The following is a 10,113-nucleotide window of genomic DNA, read 5'->3' as shown; positions in this document are numbered from 1 at the left end:
CCCTTTGCCCCCACCACGGGAAGGGCTTGTGTTTGCCAGGGTGTTTTTCAAAGCCGTAGTCATAGAATCATAGAATGGTTCTTGGGCTGGAGGAGACCTTAAAGATCATTCAGTTCCAAGCCCCCTGCCAGACAGGGACACCTTCCACTAGACCAGGTTGCTAAAAGCCTCATCCAACCTGGCCTTGAACATTTGCTGCAAATCTTCAGCTCTAGGTGCCCCTCAGCTGCTTTTGGGTGCCCAATTCCATCAAGGACCATGGCAGGGGAGAATGTGGACGTGCCTCCCTGAAAGCTGAGCCCAGCTGGTGGATAAAGGCAGCCTCCAGCTTCCCTCCGAGCTGCTTCTACGTACCTAGAAAAGGTTTTGGAGAAATTAAAAAGCACAAATGCACCCTTGGGCTGAGGAGGAAGAATTTGTTTTATTCTTTCAAGTACACTTGTCCTTTGCATGGGGCAGCTGAGGGTTGTCCTGATGAAGAATATGTCCCATCAAAAACCATCAGACCCACCAGGGTCCCCAAGGGTGTAGGACAAGGTGCCTGGCTGAGGCACCCTGATGTGTCCCCATGACCCCAGGAGCCAGGGAAGCCTCTCCATGCCACGAGCAAGGACTGACCTTGAGCATCCAATTTTCCAGGCACTCCATCAGCCCTCCCCCCAGCCATCAGCCCAGTTCCTCTTTGAGATTCCCAGCTCCCACTAGTTTTTGGTGAAATAAAGCAGGATGAAGAGGAGAACTGCCAAAACAAAGAGCAAAGAGCTGCAAATGCAGCAGCAGCATTTCCAGGGGAAGTTGCTATTAAAGGGCGAGGCAGGGTGGGTTGGGGTTGCATAGGGCCTCATGCTCTGGTGTTTCAGGGTGCGATGGGTCCTGGCCTTGTTCACATCTATCAAAGGCTCCCAGACATCCGAGGCCAGGGCCATCCACGACTCGTTGCAGGTGCTGTCATGTGGCCCCACCACCAGTGCAGCCGCCGCGACTTCCAGGAGGTCAGAGGGCTGGACGGGCACATGCTAGAAGTACTTGAGGATCTTTAGCACCAGGTTGTGCAGAAACCTCTCCACAGTCTCCTGGCTGAATTTGGGGTCCTCCAGCTGGGGGTCGGGGCAGTGCCTGCACGCCCGGCAAAAGGCTCACATCCACACCATGCCCTGGCCCAGGCACAGGTGCATGTGGAACAGGACATGTACTGTGGCTGAAGACCACTTATGAAAGCACTGAGAGCATTGAACTCTGCCATGGATTGAAGGAGAACATCTCATCCCAGCCTCCCTGAGCTGAGCCAACAGCTTTCTGCACAGCCAGTAGGGACCAGGACAGCCAGGGCTGATGGATTAACTTTACTCATGAAAGCCTTACAGCAGACTGTCCTCCCCCTCACACCATGATGCCAGTCTGAGGAGTTCAACACATATGTGAGCTCAGGTCTGGCCACAGCATTAAAGATTTTAGGAGCCAGGCTGCCTACTGGGACCACATTGGTCCCCTTTCCTAGCCCATTTTCGCCCCACTGCCAGGAGCATGGGTCCTTGGGATGGAAAGCATCAGGCCCCACGTCTATTTGGGGCTCCAGCCCCTCACCCATACTGGCTCATCACAGCTCAGCGGAAAGCCAACGTCAAGCTCGGGGCTAGGGAAGTCAAAAAAAAATAAAGAAAAATAGAAGGAAGGTGTGGGTGGAGGCTGCAGGGCAGGTGAGGAGATGTTTCGAAGAGTCGAAAGGTGTGTAACCCACAGCTATTTGCCTTGCACAATCTGTATGGGGGCTGGCAGCCCAGGGCTCCATTTGCTGTTACCTGGGCAAGGTGTCTGGTCAATGCCCAGGGTCCTGCCCAGGGTAAAAATGGTTGGGATGGGGCTTCTCATCAGCAATGCAGAACCGCACCCTCTCTCTGCTCCTGCAGCCTGCTGAAGATGCAGGGACTGCTGAAGCATCACCCCACGTCCCAGCAGACAGCAGCTATCTCGCTCTCCTCATCCCTTGAACGCAAACCCAGAAGATTTGGCTCTAGTGTGGTGTAACTAACCCCTGCTCACTGGAGGAGCTCTTTGTATCTTGACAGCAACATGGAGAAACTCTGGCTAAATACCAGCTGCCCTTTGGCCCTGTGGAGCTTCCGCACTCACCTCCCCTCCAATCATTGTGATTTTTTCAAATTTGGCAATAACCCACCGAGCTTGGAACAAATAGGAAACCCCCTCCCAGCCTCATCCACCTCCAGACTGCCCCTTTCATGTCAAAAGATGTTTCCTACAAACAAACTTTGAGAAAGGGAAAAGTCCGCTTGGCAGCCCATTGTCTCTGGTCCCTCTCCAACATGGGCGAAGCCAGCAGCCCCTTACCTCCCAAGAGCACAGCGCTGCACAGCTCCTTCCAGCCAGTCTTGAGGACATGGACCCACAGGGTATTATCCTCGTGAAGTGTCCACGGCTCTGTTAAGTGCATATCTGCAGTCTTCACTGCAAAAATGTCCTGCCAGGTCCTCACGGCCCCACCTGGAGCTGGGGAAGAAGCAGTGACCAAGCTTGTGGGTCAAGCTCGCAGATTCTCAGTGCTGATACATGTGTGCAACTGTCTTTTCCCCCAACTTTTCCTCTTTGCACAACATCTTTGTGCTTGGAAAGTGGAACCTCTGCCCCCACATGAGCAGCACCACTCCATTCCGATCCCTGTGTCAACAGGTTCTGCTGACGCTGCACCGGGTCCTGGCCGGGTGAAATGTCCCCCAAAGCAAGGACAAGGTGGGTTTCCCCAATCCCCAGACATGAACCCCGAACTCTGCTGAAGCCGTGCTTTCATGATGCTGCTCTGCCCATAGGCAGAGAGGTTGGAAACAAAACCCCCTGCCAGGTTGCACATGCCCATCACTATCACGGCAGCGGGGGCGAACCGGCAGAGATTGCACCCAGCGTAGGAATAGCAGAAGCAAAACCCACCAAAAACACAGGACTCAGCAGCTGATAAAGCCCCAGGTAGCCTTATCTCTCTCGATAGCTGCCACCAAGCACGGGCTGTTTTTAACAACTTTCAGCCAACTCGAGCAGAAAAAGGCCTGACATGAAACCACAGGGTGGAAAGTCGGGGAGGATGGAACCGCACATAAAACCGAAAGAGGTGAGGTGTGCTCTGAGCTGAGAGCACCCAAGGAAGGTATAAACAGCAGGGCCGGGGCTGCCTGCAGTCCTCTGCTCCCCAGCTCACCCTCTCAGGGTGCACAGATGCCCCAGGACATCCTGTGGAGAGCAATGCAAGGTAGGGAGCAGGGTAGGTAAAATGTCAAATGATAACCGGTCTTGAGTTAGGGGAAGATCTGCAGTTTGATAAAGCAAGATCAGTTTGTCATAGAAATAAAATCATCTCATTCTTTCAGAGGAGAATGTCCTGTGCACAGAGAGGGCACAAAATGCCCCGAAACACCCAGCCTTGGAGGAATTGTGCTGAGTGGCAGTTGAGGATGAAGCCACCATGGAAAGTTATGGCAGCTCCTTGTGTTGAGTGCCCAGAGAATTCAGGTTCTCAGAAACAGGGATGTTTTAACACAGACACTAAGATATTAAAGGCTGCAGTAGGACAGACTTCTGTTCAAAAAAAGGGCAGAAGGATCTAGGAATGAGGCTTAAAATACTTCACATTAGTTTCAAATGAAGTATGTCCCTGTGGCAGTTGTTCTGGGTTGACACCCCAAAAGCCTGGGTGCCCCAGGCAGCAGTGCCAGTGACTGGCCCTGACCTGGAGCCAGCTGGGACAGTGGGATTGCTGCAGATGTAGGTGACAGCACCTGTGGCCTCTCAAGAGGGACACGATGGCTGCTGGCAGTAGGTGACAGTGACTGTGAGGTCTTAAGAGTCACCAGCACGTCAGGCTCATCCTCCAGATCTCAAAAGGAAGGCAGGCAACATAAACAAGTCCCAGTAACCACAGTTTGGCAGGGACCCTCTGATCTTTGCTGCTGGAAGGGAAAAGCCCAGAGAGCCATTTGTACCAAGAGCCCTCCAGCACCTTCACAACATGTGCTGCTCCTCCTGCTAGAGAGGAATGAGGTGACGAGGTTCCAGGACAGAGCCCATCTTCAGCTTTGAGGTTCTTCCCTGCTTTGAAGTCCTTCCACCCTTAATTATGCCTTGGTGCTACAATTTGGAGCAGGACTAGAAAGAAGGAAAGGAAGTTTCCTGGAAGCAGAGGATCCAAGCCAAGTTCTTCAGAATTCTTATGGAGATCTAGCAAAACCCTATCCTGTCAATAGAACCTGAGTCACCCCTGCCCAACAGCTCTGTCATGGGGACACAGAGTCCTTTTTGGACTGGGGCAGTGTCCTACAAGCAGGACGGTGAAGGAGGGGTCATCCCACCAGTGTTTTCAATGCTCACAGATGGGGATCAGGGGACACCCCTGGCTCTGGTCTGGTGTGTGGGGAGGAAGAGAGGGAGCAGCAGATGTTCCTGTCCCCACTCCCACTCTTTTCCCAGATCATGAGGCCCCCATTCCTGTAAGTTTATTATTGAAGAGCCTTTCATGCATCTCACCACAGAGGGGTCTCCAGGGCTGCAAATCTCCCAGTGCAGAAAGCAGGACCTAAGCAGGAGGAGGGCTGGACTGACAGCTGGCACCATGCAGTGCCTGGCAGCACAGTGACCCAGCGTGCTATGGGGATCCACCAGCAGCAAGGTGACCAGGATAGGGACACCCACTCTGCAGCATCTGCCTGTCCCCTTGGACCTCACAGTTATGGGCTGAGACCTACCCTGGGAGTGTTGAATGCAGGAAAAATCTAATGGTTTTGGCATCTCTCCTTTACTTCTAGGGCAGCCACGCTTGTGTAAAAGATCTCAAGGTATTTGGAGGAGGAGAAGCCCCCCCAGGGATACAGTCCTCTCTCCTGGCACTCTCATATTCACCCAAACAAACCGATCGCTTCATCTGGGGGATCTGTGGTTTCAGCCCAGCCCTTCCTTCCCGAGGCTGCTGCCATGGGGTGGAGGGATGCTCCCCAGGAGACAGGCACCGCTCCCCACCCTGCCTGACCCAGGGGGCAAAACACTGCCCCTCCAGCCCACTGCTCAACAAGGGTCCAGTGGCACCCCTGGCACAGGGACAGGTCCTTGCCTCCAAAACTCAGCTGTGATGGAAACCAGCCCCCCGTTACGTCATGGCAACACAACTCAAATCACAACTCACGATGTGCCAAGCCCTCGCAGTCACCTCTGAGAAGGAGCCCAGTGCTGGTCCCCCTATTAAAGCCTTTGACTTGCTTTTACTAAAGGGACTTTCCCAGAACCACCCACAGAGCCGAAACTGCTTTGACGTCCTGTTCCACTTCACACACACCTCCTGGCGCCGCCCGAGCACCTTGCCACTTACAGGCACTCACCTGGAAACAAAACATATTCCTGCAGGTCCCCCCACAGCCAGGCCTCGGCAGGGACCGGGGACCAGCCCTGTCCCAGCCCCAGCACAATGACACTGGGCTGGCCAGTCCCTGCCAGGGACAGACCCTGCCAGTCCTCTCCATGCCAGCACACTGGTCATGGCTCCTCCACGGGATGCGTGAAGGAGGCGAACACAAGGTGCGGCCCAGGCGGTAATTTCCCTGTTGCTTTCGCACAGCCTGAAATTATTTTTGGCTTCAGCGTCCACCCCCAGGGTGAGCCACCGAGGCGAAAGGAGGAAAGTTTCCCAAAGTTCTTTCTCCTCCTCTCCATCTCTCGCTGTGTGTCAGCTTTCCCGTCCCCAACCCCTCCACCCAAGGGACAAAGTGCCCACGCTGCCCATCAGGATCCTGCTTGTCCCACGTGTGCCCCATCCCTGCTGGGACATCCATGCCTTCCCACTGGGGTCATTCCATACCCAGGTGACTCCATCCTGCCAGCAGTCCCCAGGAGGGGAAAAAAGGGACATTCAACTCAGTGCCCAGGCTGGACCACAGAGCAGGACATCCCCTCAGCAGTGGGGATGCTGCGTCCATGGACATGACAAGGCTTGCAAGACAGATGGACTGCCATCTGAGCAACCAGGCATAACCCTAAACACTTCTCCGTCTTTCACCGCTTGCTTCATACCAGGGCTTTTTTCCCACTCTGAAGACTTCCTTCATCTTTTCCTGCACTAAACGTGTCCAATTCTTTTCCATCAGTCATTCTTTCAGGTCATTTTTGATCTTTTCTGCAGGTCATCAGGGTGAATTTGATTTCTAACCCTCCTCCAAGACAGCCCCTACACCCTCCTTCAATAGCATATTGCCTTTGTTTGAGCCATGCTTCCCCAGAAAACCTGTTTGATGTGTCTACCTTCACAAGCTATTGATAACTGCTCATGGCATATATCTTCTTGGGTAGCCACCCACCCCCAGTGGCAGAATTTCCCATTCCTCTAATTTGCTTATGAGAATGTCACATAAGGCAGCACAAAGATAGCATCGCTCCCACTTTCCCTGCAGTACCCAGCCCATCACCCTAATGAAAAGAAAATTAGATTGATTTGACACAGCGTGTTCCTGCTAAATCTGTGTTCTCAGCCCCAGCACTGCCCTCTCAGTGTTTACCACTTGGTGGCCTTACTAATTTGTTCCAGCGGTTTTCTGGGTATCGAGGCAAGCTGATTCATCTAGTGTTTCCTGGATCCTCTTTTTATCCCTTCCTGGAAGCAGATGTTGAATTGGGCATCTGTATCCTCCTGGGACACAGGTCCACACCAGCTCTCTGCACCTCTTCCCTTCTGACCTCATTGCTTTTGACAGTGAATGGTTGTCACCCTGTCGCAGTGAAACCCACCACCTCTAAGGACAAGCAATGGCTGTAGGTTCCCTTCCTGGCTGGACTGCCTTCATAGTTGAGCCCTTGAAGTAGAGAAGTCCACCTGTTCCAGGGTGGATTTGAGGCAAGGGAGATCAGAGCCTCTGGAAACGGGAATATGCACAAGCTGGACTGTAGAGAGGGCACATTGGCCCTGGACTTCTGGGATGGAGAGGGATGACGAGCGATGGGGAGAGATTTAAGGGAGGAGGTGAATGTGAAGGTATGGGCAGGTACCACCCCACATGGGTTTGGGCTCCCTGTTCATCTGGTGGGCCTCATGATGGACCCTCCAGGCGTAAGGAATGAGCTCGGTGCCCTCCAACAAGGGGCAGTGGAGCGGGCAGGCCCACGGCTCCTGCCTAGCCCTCCAAGACCCTGGGTGCCGAAGGGAGGAAGACAGAGAAGGAGAAATTCTGGAGCCAACTCAAAGCAAAACTAGAGAAAGCAAAATGAGGGCGGTGGGAGGAAATGTAGATGTTCTGCAAGCCTACAGCAGACTCGGTGACAGGCAGAGCAAGGCTCTTGGAGGGATGGAACAGAGGAGATACTGTGGGCCTGGACCCATCAGGACACACCAGGGCTGCTCAAGCTGGCCATAGTTAGGGGTCCAGGCAACCTGCCCATCAGCCTGTCCCTCCTACCACCAACCACAGCACCTACCAGCTTGATCCAGCCTGTCTCTTCCAGGACCGACAGCCGCCTTCCCAGTGAGTCAAGGCCATGGAAATGCTCCCACACCCTAGTGCCCAACAGACCAGTCCCACCCACAGATCATCCCATTAACCCAGGGGCCAAATATCCCACACACCCTGCTACAGCACTTCCAGCCCAACCTCTTCCAAACCCAAACACAGCTCTGAGACCTCTCAGTGACCAGGACAGTGCTCACCTTAGTACCACATGACCCAACCTCCCCTTCTCCCCCCAGCATCTGCAATGTCCCATTTTGCAGGTATGGTGTTTTGCTGCTCCATGTCACAGCTCTCCTCGAAGACACTGCTGCAAGAAGCAGGAGAGGACTTCCTCTCCATCTTCATCTGCCAGACCAGTTTTCTCAAGATCTGGTTTTTGGGTTCAGGTTTCTTTAAGGGATACTTACTCACATGTTGTTCACAATCACCTTTAATCAAGGCTGGGGTATATGAGGAGCCAGGCTGGCTCTCAAGCACCTGTATAAGGGGTTTTGCTTGCTTAGGTATAGCTCAGGCATGCTGAAGTCACATATCCAGCTTCCTGCAGATGCTGACAGGAATCAGACCCAGCTCTCTGAGGTCTCCCAGTGGGGTCTGGCCATCCCCTATCAGCAAGGTCCCAATGTGAGACCAGGAGTGAGCTCTGCTCTCCAGAGGTCCCAGTTGGTGTGCAATCCCAGGGAGATGACAAAGCATTTTGTCACCAAAGATGGTAGCAGCTGCTCCACACTGGGGGTCCATGGTCGGAAACGATTGCTCCAACTCTCAAACCAGAGTGTGCAGGAAATGCAGCAGCTTCAGCACCCATGGCTGCACCCAGGGTATGGCATGGGAGGAGCTGCAGCACACAGATGGGGTGGCTGGGGGAGCTGCGTGTCTGCAGGGGTGCACACGTAGTTGGCATGCAGTTGTTGTACAGACCTGGGGGCATGCACACAAATTTGGATGGGGAGTTGTATGCACATTTGTGTGTTCACGAGCATTTGCGTGTGCTTATGCATGCACGTGCATGGCCAGGCCAGGGTTGCTTGCTCTGGGGTGATACAGAAGGAAAAAAATACTGGAACCTTCCTAGTTTGACTCCTGTGCACTTGTGAGCAGAAAGCATGGGGGAAGGGGCTGTCAGGAGCATCCTTCATCACATCACGATGCCAGTAGGAATGAGGTGGGCAGACCCAGACCTACACCCTGTCCCCTCTGGCCTTTCAGGAAACATTCCCAGTGATGGCACATCCTGAGATCATGGAAGAGTCAAGTTCAAGCAGTACTTAATTTTATAGGACCTTGTTCTTCTCCTGCTTGCACTGCTGTAAGCCTCGGTTTTCCCAAAATGGGATGCTGAGGACCAGGCTGGGGCCCTGCTCTTCTTCTGTCGGTGGGCAGTGGCTCTGAGGTGAAGGGGTTAGATCCAGCTGCTGCGATGCTGCAGGGAAGTGAGGTCAAAAACCAAAGCCAGGTGATAGGGTTTGCCTAACCACTCTGCAGCAAACCTCCTCTCCGCAGCCTAAACCGAAGACCACTGAAACCCTGCCACCCACACCCCTCCAGAGCCAGCAAAGAAGCTGCAGCAGAAAGGTTGTACCCCAAAACTATACCAGACCCATCGCAGCCCAGCCTCTTCTTGGTGCAGGATGGGAAAACCAAAGGATTTGAGAGTGTCAGCTCAGCCCCACCCCAGAAAATCTGACACAAACCTTAGCATCATAGGTGAAAATGAGTTTGCTTGGATCCCTGCTTAATTTGGAGTGAAGAAAAGGGCCGTAAACCTGCCAGTTGGCACAAATAGCAGGCAGCCAGCTGATATGGGTGCAGTGGTGGGGAAAAGCAGGAGAGCTGTGATAAGGACTGAGGGGTAGGGAAAGGAGGGATGTGGGATGGTGGAGCGGGGAAAACCAGAACTGGGGACTTCCCAGGACAAGAGGTAAAACAGGTCCTGCACGGTAACTCCAGCAAGACTGAACTACTATCAGCACACTGGAGGGAGAGTGAAAACCATGTGTGGCTGCAATCCTGGCCTGCACGGAAAGACAAGAGCAGTTCCTGCACACAAACGCGCTCGGCTCCCCCTCCCCAAGCAGGATGCTGGAGCCTGGGGGCTGACACCCATCCCAGGGCACTGCTTGGTTTGGAGATGCTCAGTCTGGGGTTTGAAACCTGCATCCCTCCTGGAGCTCATCCCAGCCCTGCTCCTGCTCTGGCCAGCACAGCCAGTGCCATGCCCAGCGCAGGGGAGCGTATCCTGTGTATCTGCCAGTGCTGGGCACCCTGTCCTCCAAACAGGGATGGGAGATGGTGCCTGGCAGACTAGAGCATCCCCACCAGTGACCTCACACACCCCCAGACCCCAGCCTTGTTCCCTGCAAGGGGCAGGATTGCAGCCAGGCTGCTGGGGGGACGGAGGGGGCACAGGCACTGCCGGGGGCTGAGAGCTTTCCCATCCCAAATGACAGCAGGAGATGCTTTTGCTATACCTCCGACCCCACCGGATGGCTTGGGAGCCTCCAGCTGACTGCTGACCACTGGGAGAGGAAGGGACCAGGACGGTCATTCCTGGAGGAGCCATGGCTACAGCCGGGGGGGGGGGGGGGGGGTGCAGGAAGGGCTGGAGGCTCAGCACCTCTGCTGC

The sequence above is a fragment of the Tyto alba genome, unplaced genomic scaffold, assembly GCF_018691265.1.
Source record: "Tyto alba isolate M040663 unplaced genomic scaffold, T.alba_DEE_v4.0 Super-Scaffold_10, whole genome shotgun sequence".
Classification (NCBI taxonomy): domain Eukaryota; kingdom Metazoa; phylum Chordata; class Aves; order Strigiformes; family Tytonidae; genus Tyto; species Tyto alba.
Note: the sequence above shows the minus strand (reverse complement) of the source record.